Below are 8,198 nucleotides of genomic sequence, written 5' to 3' on the forward strand. Positions count from 1 at the left end.
AAACCGCGTCAACCTACAGCATCATCAGTCACTTGTCAACAGAGACTGAGAGCGGTACAAGCGATACGACTAATCATGAGTAGTTCATATAGACATAAAAGTGGAGCAACAAAACCAACAGCCTTGACCAACAGCCCCACTCCTCACCTGCGCTGCAAAGGGAAGTATCGGACAATGGAAATGAAAGCAGCAGGTCTCCTCCTCACGCTTTAGATGAAACGCAGTCCGCGAAAGATAGAAACCCTCCTCTGGAATTTTTTCCGACTGATCGGGCCAATTTCACTGAAAACATTAAGGACGCCAACATTAAAAGATATATCCTTAAGATGGGCCCATGCAGACCTAAGAGTCCATTTCCCACCGATAAGGACAATCTGTCTTTTTCGGCAAGTTATTGCGCCTCTACTACTAAAGTTAGGATGAAAATTCCCTGCACTTGGATGTGCTATTCCCCAAAATTAGACTGCTGATACTGTGCGTCTTGCTGGCTTTTTGCCAACCGAAATGCACCCTACTACCACAATGCATGGGTAAACGGAAAAAAACATCTTTCCGCCAAAATTGAGAAGCATGAATCTACTCAAATGCATCTTGGTGCATGCATAGTCTACGAGCAGTGGAAACTCAACGGCACAATAGATGCTGAAATGGAGAGGAATGTACGTGATGCAGCTTTGTTTTGGAGACAGGTCATGGAGCACATTGTAAATGTAACTCTTACTCTGGCTTCATGCAACTTGGCATTTAAGGGGCATAGGGAGATTCTAGGTAAGGGAAATCCTGGCAACTTTTTGCGGTCTGCCGCATTATACAACTAGTAAATCCCACAAAGCAATCTGTTTGGTCGCCAATATGTTTAGAATGTGTTCAAATCTGCACAACAGCACACCTTCCTCATCACTAAGAGAACTACTTTTCCATTTCTTAATCACAGCTCCAAAGAAATCATTTGATTATCGGACCATTTCAGGCAGGGGACAAGGGACATTTAGAACAGTTTCAGAACATCATTTTCACTGCATCAAAGAGTCAGAACTCTCTGAGAGAACACACAGCTGACCAAATGAAAATTAACAACCAGCTCACTAATGGCATAAACTATAAACTGACACACAGATGAAAAAAACCAACATAAACCACCATGTTCTGAACGGACACATTGTAAACACTGACAAAAACATAAAACATAAAGAAGCAAACTTCACTACAAACTAAAAACTACTCAGTCCAGCACTAGGCATGATGGGACCACAGTAAAAACATTGTTTTTGAAAGGCTAAACGCCATCAAGAAGCAGAAGAAAGCAGAGTGTTTCGTTAGATAACCACATGTTGTAAATTTTAGAAGTGAGCTCCCTTTTTCTGGATTACTTTTCACTTTTGGACTTCGCTGTGCTCTTGAGTTATTGGAAGCGTTTGACATCCTCCATCAGCTGTGCCGTGACACGGAGCTACTATTTGTGGATGTAGTTATTAAGTACCCAAATGGCAAAATGATTTTTTCAGCAGATATCTTAGTTGTAACAAGACTATATCTGGTGTATTTATTCAGTTTGGGAAACCCAGCTATCTCTAGAAAGCAGAAGCACAAGTTGGCCCGTGGACTCAACAGGGACAAGAAAATATGTCTGCAGGTCGTTACTAAAGTTTGACCTACTTGCTGGAGTAGTAAACGAGGTTTCATTACACATAGGACTCTACTGACGTGACTGATTGTTTTATTAGTCAGACTGTATTTCCATGGAAACAGAAAAACAGCTGTTAAAAGACTTTACCTTTGAGAGCTAATATCCCCAAATACATTTTGATTACACAATTTATTTTGTTGGTTATAACTGTATATTGCTTAATTAAGTGCCATTCTAAACCAACTAGTGAGGAGTGGAAGTGAGTTTTAAAACCCTCCAACAGCAAGTCTGCACTGCTGACGTCTTACTGACCTGTAACGCTGTTTGTTTGTTTCTTAAGATCACCATTAGCCTCTGAATTAAACAATAGATACTCTTTCTACAGTCTCCATTGAATCGTATATTGCATTTTGCTTGTCATGTAAGAAACACAGCACAAATAATTTTAAAAAACGGACACTACATGCACGCACGCACAAAAAGCATCAAAATCAGTGTTGCTGCAAATCATTGATATCTCCCATACTGTGAAAAAATACAAATTCCATGTAGTATTTAGTATATAGAACTTCCTTCCTTTTTTTGTTGTAAAAAACAACTGTGGAATTAAAGAAACAAACTGCCATTGAAAGGGTTTAAATTTTGAAAATAAATATTTGATAGTCTTGTTTTGGGGTGAAGTTGATTAAAAGATTTAAGTGGAAAAAAGAAAAACCAATAGTAATATATGATATTTTTGTTGCAGTTTTTTGATGCAGGCATTTTTGTCTTCTAAAGGTACCAGAGGAACTTATTCAAAGCGAGACAAGGGTTAAGTCTATGAGAAAAAGTCTTTTTGGTCCCCCTTTACCTCCCTGGCATCCCGTGATGGACCTGGACGTTGTATTTCCACTGTTTGGCCACTGTGTTCCTGGAGGCCTGGTGGAGAAGAGAAAAATGTTGCTTAGGAAAGTTATCCGTCTTCATCCTGTTGCTCCTCAAAAAGAGTGATCCAACCACCACATATTGAAAACTCATGCTAACACCAGCTACAGGTCACGATGTCTGAAGCCCACAGCTTCATCATGACAGCCAGACTCCTGAAGTGCTGTGTTTGCTGTCAGCGGGGCTATCGTTAGGCTGGGTGTTGATGGTCAGCAATTACTTTCTCTCTCTATTTATACATGTGTTTAAATCAAGTGCACATGTGGATGTGGACTTCATTAAAGGAAGCTGGATTTGACAGAGTTTGGCCGAGTGAAAAAGGCAATGTCATACTCAATGAAACTGCTTATATCTGCCGTTAAAAGAGTAGATTGTGAAATTTTGGGAGATTTAGTAGCATCCAGCAGTGAGGATTACAGATTTCAACCAGCTGAAACTTTTCTCGATCAGAATTCCCTAAGTGATCATTGGAGATTTTTATCAGGAGCCCAATTATACGTAGAGGTTAAACTGGTAAAAACACTGATTAAAGCAGTTCCACGTCACAAATCTGTGTTTCTTTTATACTGTTTCACAGACAGACCCAGCACCCTGCTAATGTGTGCTGCCCTATTTTTCTTCAAAACTTAATTCGTGCTCATCCTATTAAAGATCCAGATGTTCAGGTTTTTATTGTGAGTCTAATTATCCACAGAGGTCTCTTCCTCTCCAAAACAAATGTACCAGGTGATTTACAACAGTAAAAACAACCAAAAAAGCTGTTTCATATTAAAGATCTGTGCTGTTTAGCATGTCAGAGTAGGGCAGCTAGCCGAGCATAAGCTAATCTGTGCTCACCTTCTTTCTCTGACATCTTAAGATCCAGACATTCAAAAGGTTTTGACCCAGAGAAGAATGACCCACAGAGGCCTCTTTTTCCCCAAAGCAAACTGACCCGTTAATTTAAACCAGTAAAATCACAGAAAAAGCAGTTTCTTTATTAAAAAAAACAATGCGTTCTCTGACATTGCTCGTTGTGGAGAGGCTGGTAACTATGGAGGCTGACAGAAAAACACGGATGTCCCTGTTCAGAACCAGTCCATCCTGGGCCACTGTAGAAACATGGTGCTCCCTAAGTAGTTGTAAACAGCTAATTGTAACGAAAAGCATGATTCTTATTTTATGGTGATTACACTGTACACACACACACACACACACACACACACACACACACACAAAGTAATATTAGTTTTCAATTTCTGCCAATATATCCCCCTAAACCCTACACACTGAACCTTTAAGAAATTAGTAAAGTAACATTTTTTTCAATAAGTAATATGTACAGAGTTACTAATAACATTACATTACAACGTGTCCAATATTCTCTAGTTTCCTGTAAATTGTAAATCTTTGTGAAATAAATGAGAAATTTATTATACTTTGTTTGTACTGTTGATTTTCTAAAAGAAATATTACACAGCAACAGTTCTTGCATGAAACGTTTAACTTTTCTTGCAGTTTAGCCTTTAATTCACACAACAACGGCTTTCTGGGGGAATGTAATCTTTTGAAAACGCAACCATGTAAACTGGCAATGCGCGGATTTTGTGAAAACGGTGACGTCACGGTCGCACTTCGCGTATGTGCGTAGTGTTCTTCTATGGTGTGTCATTACAAAGTTACACCACCAGGCATGGCATGCATACTTCAGCATTTTCGGTTGTTTTTGCAGATCCATGTGTAAGAGGATTGTTATCATACAAACGCATTTTTTTTAGTAGGGCCATTCTCCTCAAAACATGGCCTCAGTCAGGCCCTTCCACCAAAGTAAAAAAAGTAACACTTGAAGAGCTGACATGCTGTTGCAAAGAAGAAAATGATCTCACATACTTGTCACATTCCTGTAGTTGTTGTTTTATTTTGCTCAATAAATTGTTCTTGTACACTTTTTGTGATCAGCTTCCAGGATGTCAGAGATTTTGGAGAGAGGCAGAGGCAGGAAAGGAAGGACGAGCGGCAGAGATAAAGGAAAAGCTCTCCTCACCTCCTTGACAGCAGAGATAAGCAGTGATAGATTCAGCTCTGACCTGATGTTAAAACAGATGGATCGCTCTGTCGCATAACAGATAAGCCTGCCAGCCCGAGGTAATACACTCAGCTACACAGCGTTTTATGCTCCCTCACATTGTGCTAACACTTATTTTATCACTCTAACACTTTTTTAATCACTATGATATTTGACACAGAGCAGTGGGGATGTCATTCATGGTCTTAATGGCTTATATCGCCCGTTATATCTGTGGCAGTGTGACCTGACAGCCACTCGCCTGGAGATGGATCCTTCAACATTTTGACCTGGAGGGGAAACGCCAGACAAAGAGCCTATCATTAGCAATTAACGGGCGTGCCAGTGTTTGTTTGTTAATAGCTGCTTTAGAAGTCCAATGGGACTCATTTACAGTGGATGGGGTTGATAACAAACCCTGACCTCCGGCTTGGGTCAAAATGGTCACCCACGCTTGGGAAACTCAACCTCGCTGTCTTTGTATTCGCCCACCGTGGCCAAGAACTGCCGTTAAATACAGTTCCATCATTCCCCGTAGAGCGAGCGATGAAAACAAGCGGTGTTCAACAAGATTGCTGACTGAAAAAAAAAGGTGAATTCCCTCCTCCTCCTCTTTACAGAGAGACTTAGCGGGGGGCTTTTCTCATGGTCAGGGATCTGATTGTTTTCTAAACGGATTATTAACTCTTTTGTTACAGTAGGGGTCACTTTAATGCTTCTTAGGGCCCATTAGCATTGCTTTAAAGAGCACACACACACACACACACACACACACACACACACGCACACAGATTGCTGCGTTCTAGGACTTGGTGTTTCTTGTCTTTGTTGTTCACAGTAGGAGCGGAATGATACCGTTATAATGCTGTCAAAGACAATACCTCAACTTAAAAGGGGGAGTGTGAGGGAAGGGATGTGTGTGTGTGTGTGTGTGTGTGTGTGTGTTGTGATGAAAAGGTGCCCTTAGGAAGACCAGTAAGCTTAATGCAATAGTGCTGACTTCAATGGATACCTCAAAGAGAAGTGGCATTACACAGTCCTCTCCACTGAAAATCCCCAACAAGTCCTTGACTGAGAGAAGGATCAGCTTCAGGACTGACACAGATCACAAGGAGGATCCAATTGGTACCTATAACTGGGTTTCATTAACCCTCAAATTGTGCAAATTGAAATTACAAATATAAAATACGCCTAATGGAAACACATCAATTTTGGAGAAAAAAAAATCCTATTTACTGCAAAAAAGTTTTAACATTCGCATGATATGATATTTCAGGCAACTGGAAAATGCCATATTTTGCAAAACTGCAATGGAAACACTTTTTTTTGGGCTTTTATAGGTCACATGATGCTGTGACTATATGCTTGTTAGTAGGAACTGGCTCCCTCATGATGCAGTAGACACTACAAGAGGTGTTATTGTATCGTATAACTTTTCAGAAGTTGAGTGGATCATCTGGAAGTTTTGAATCCACAATTCCAATGTGAAATCGTGGACTAATACCTCCCAGAAATTCCTCATAAATTGCAAATAATGACAGCTAGTGCGGTGGCTGCAATAAAAAATGAAGCTGCTAATGTTTTGAGCATCCGTCGCCATGCTTCTTGGAATGTTATTACCAGAGGAGAAGTCGCAGAACATAACTCAATAGAAACTAGGGCTGATTATTTTTTTAATTGATCGAACTATTATTTTTTTATTATGCAATAAATATAACAACGAATTTACTGCAAATTACTTTTTAAAACTTGTCATACACTGCAGGGCATATTCACAACAAAAAATATCCCAGTCTTAACTGGTAATCTGTGTTTTACAGTTTGATATAAAGTCTCTCCAAAATAAAATTAATGCAAGAGCTTGTTTCACTCGAGTCAAAGGAATGTAGTGTAATCTACATTTAGCAATACAACAGCAAAATAAATAAAACAATGTAAAATACAAGTCACCTAACAAAAGTTACTCTTTATACAGTAACAAACCTCAAATCTAGCAGTCCAGCAAAACATCTTACAGTAAAATTAGTGCAATTTGAATAACACTATAACTTTTCTCTAACAGAAATAATTATAACTAGTACATTCTTTCTGCATCAGAATAGTTCAGCCTTAACTGGTCCTTAAGGCATACCGCTGCCTGCTGATATGAGTGCTGTATTTTCATATTTATAAGCACATATTCCACTTTTTTATGAAGTTATACAAGCTAATGCACAGCTGAGAGCCCCATCCTGTAAATGTTTCAAAATAAAATGCATTGTTTCAGCAACTGATGGCATTCTGTCCACAGAGACACAGTCAGTTAGCTTTTGTTTTGAAAGGGAAGTAAGGAAGTTGAGGTAAAACAAAGATCTTTGTATTTCTTCATCTCTGTGACAGAGAGAGACTTTAAACTGCAGTATAGAGTGGTAGAGTCAACAAACACGAGCGCCACGCATAAAAAAACAGCGAGCCACAGTTTCTCTAGATGTGCCTCAGCTCAGACCACCTGGTAAGGGCTGCTCGGGCAAGCAGTGTGCACACCCTAACTTGCACTGCTCACACTATCATTACGCACGCTGTGTGAAACGGTGCAACGCGTTGATACACGTTATGTGCAACATATTCACCTAATCGATTATGTCGACACGTCACCCGAGCCCTAATGGAAACACAGTCATCTCACAATTGTGTTATATCAACATTTGAAAATATTACTTAAGTTTTGTGCAAATCTGTAATGGGAACCTGCCTACTGGTGCTATGAGAGCAGTGAGAGTGAACAGAAACCATAAAGCTGTCATTCACTGACTGAGTACTGTGCAATATGACATACCATAATCACATTACTGATATACAGGGTCAATTATACTCTACCAAAATTTGTGCATGAATGCAGTTTTTTTAAACCCAGGAACACCCACTAAAAATAGGCGACTGAGTCCTTCCTCATGGCCAGTGGACTAGTCTCTCCAGTAGAGGAGTAGGCCTATACCTTTCTCTTTTTTGTCTTATTGCAAGAGAAGAAGTAGCTTAACATCGCAAGAGAAGTCACATGACATCACTCAATTGAAACATAAGTCATCTTGCAATTGTGTTTTATCAACATTTTGAAAATATCACTTCAGTTTTGCGCAAATCTGTAATGGAAACCCGCCTACTGACAGGTAATGTGTAACTATGTCTTTATATGCACGATTTGCCTCCTATTCACCAGTCCAAGCCAAAGCCCCACATACCCTTGGGAAAATCAAAGAGGCTAAGGTCAAAGCATGGAGGGCTCTCAGAGCACTGAGGTGTTTGCTCTTTGGCTCATATTGACCATATGAATGTGGTGCTGCTGGTGGTGGGGGCCCCAGAGACCCTCAGAACCTGGCCGGATGCCTCCCCCAGCTTTGAGCTCCTGTTCTGGGGGAAGGATAAAGAGGGTATCCCTTACAGGCCTGACCTCCCACTACCCCCTCCATCAGAGCGAGGGGTCAGGGGTCAGATCAATTGGCTCCCCGTGGCCCACTGTCTGCAACAGGGCTTAATCACCTATTAACTGCAGTGAGAGGAAGACGGTGACAGGCTGAGACTCTTTCATCCAGCTGGAACTGAAACTCATGGTTTATATAATGTCAC

This window comes from Plectropomus leopardus, chromosome 18 (genome assembly GCF_008729295.1).
Source record: "Plectropomus leopardus isolate mb chromosome 18, YSFRI_Pleo_2.0, whole genome shotgun sequence".
Classification (NCBI taxonomy): domain Eukaryota; kingdom Metazoa; phylum Chordata; class Actinopteri; order Perciformes; family Serranidae; genus Plectropomus; species Plectropomus leopardus.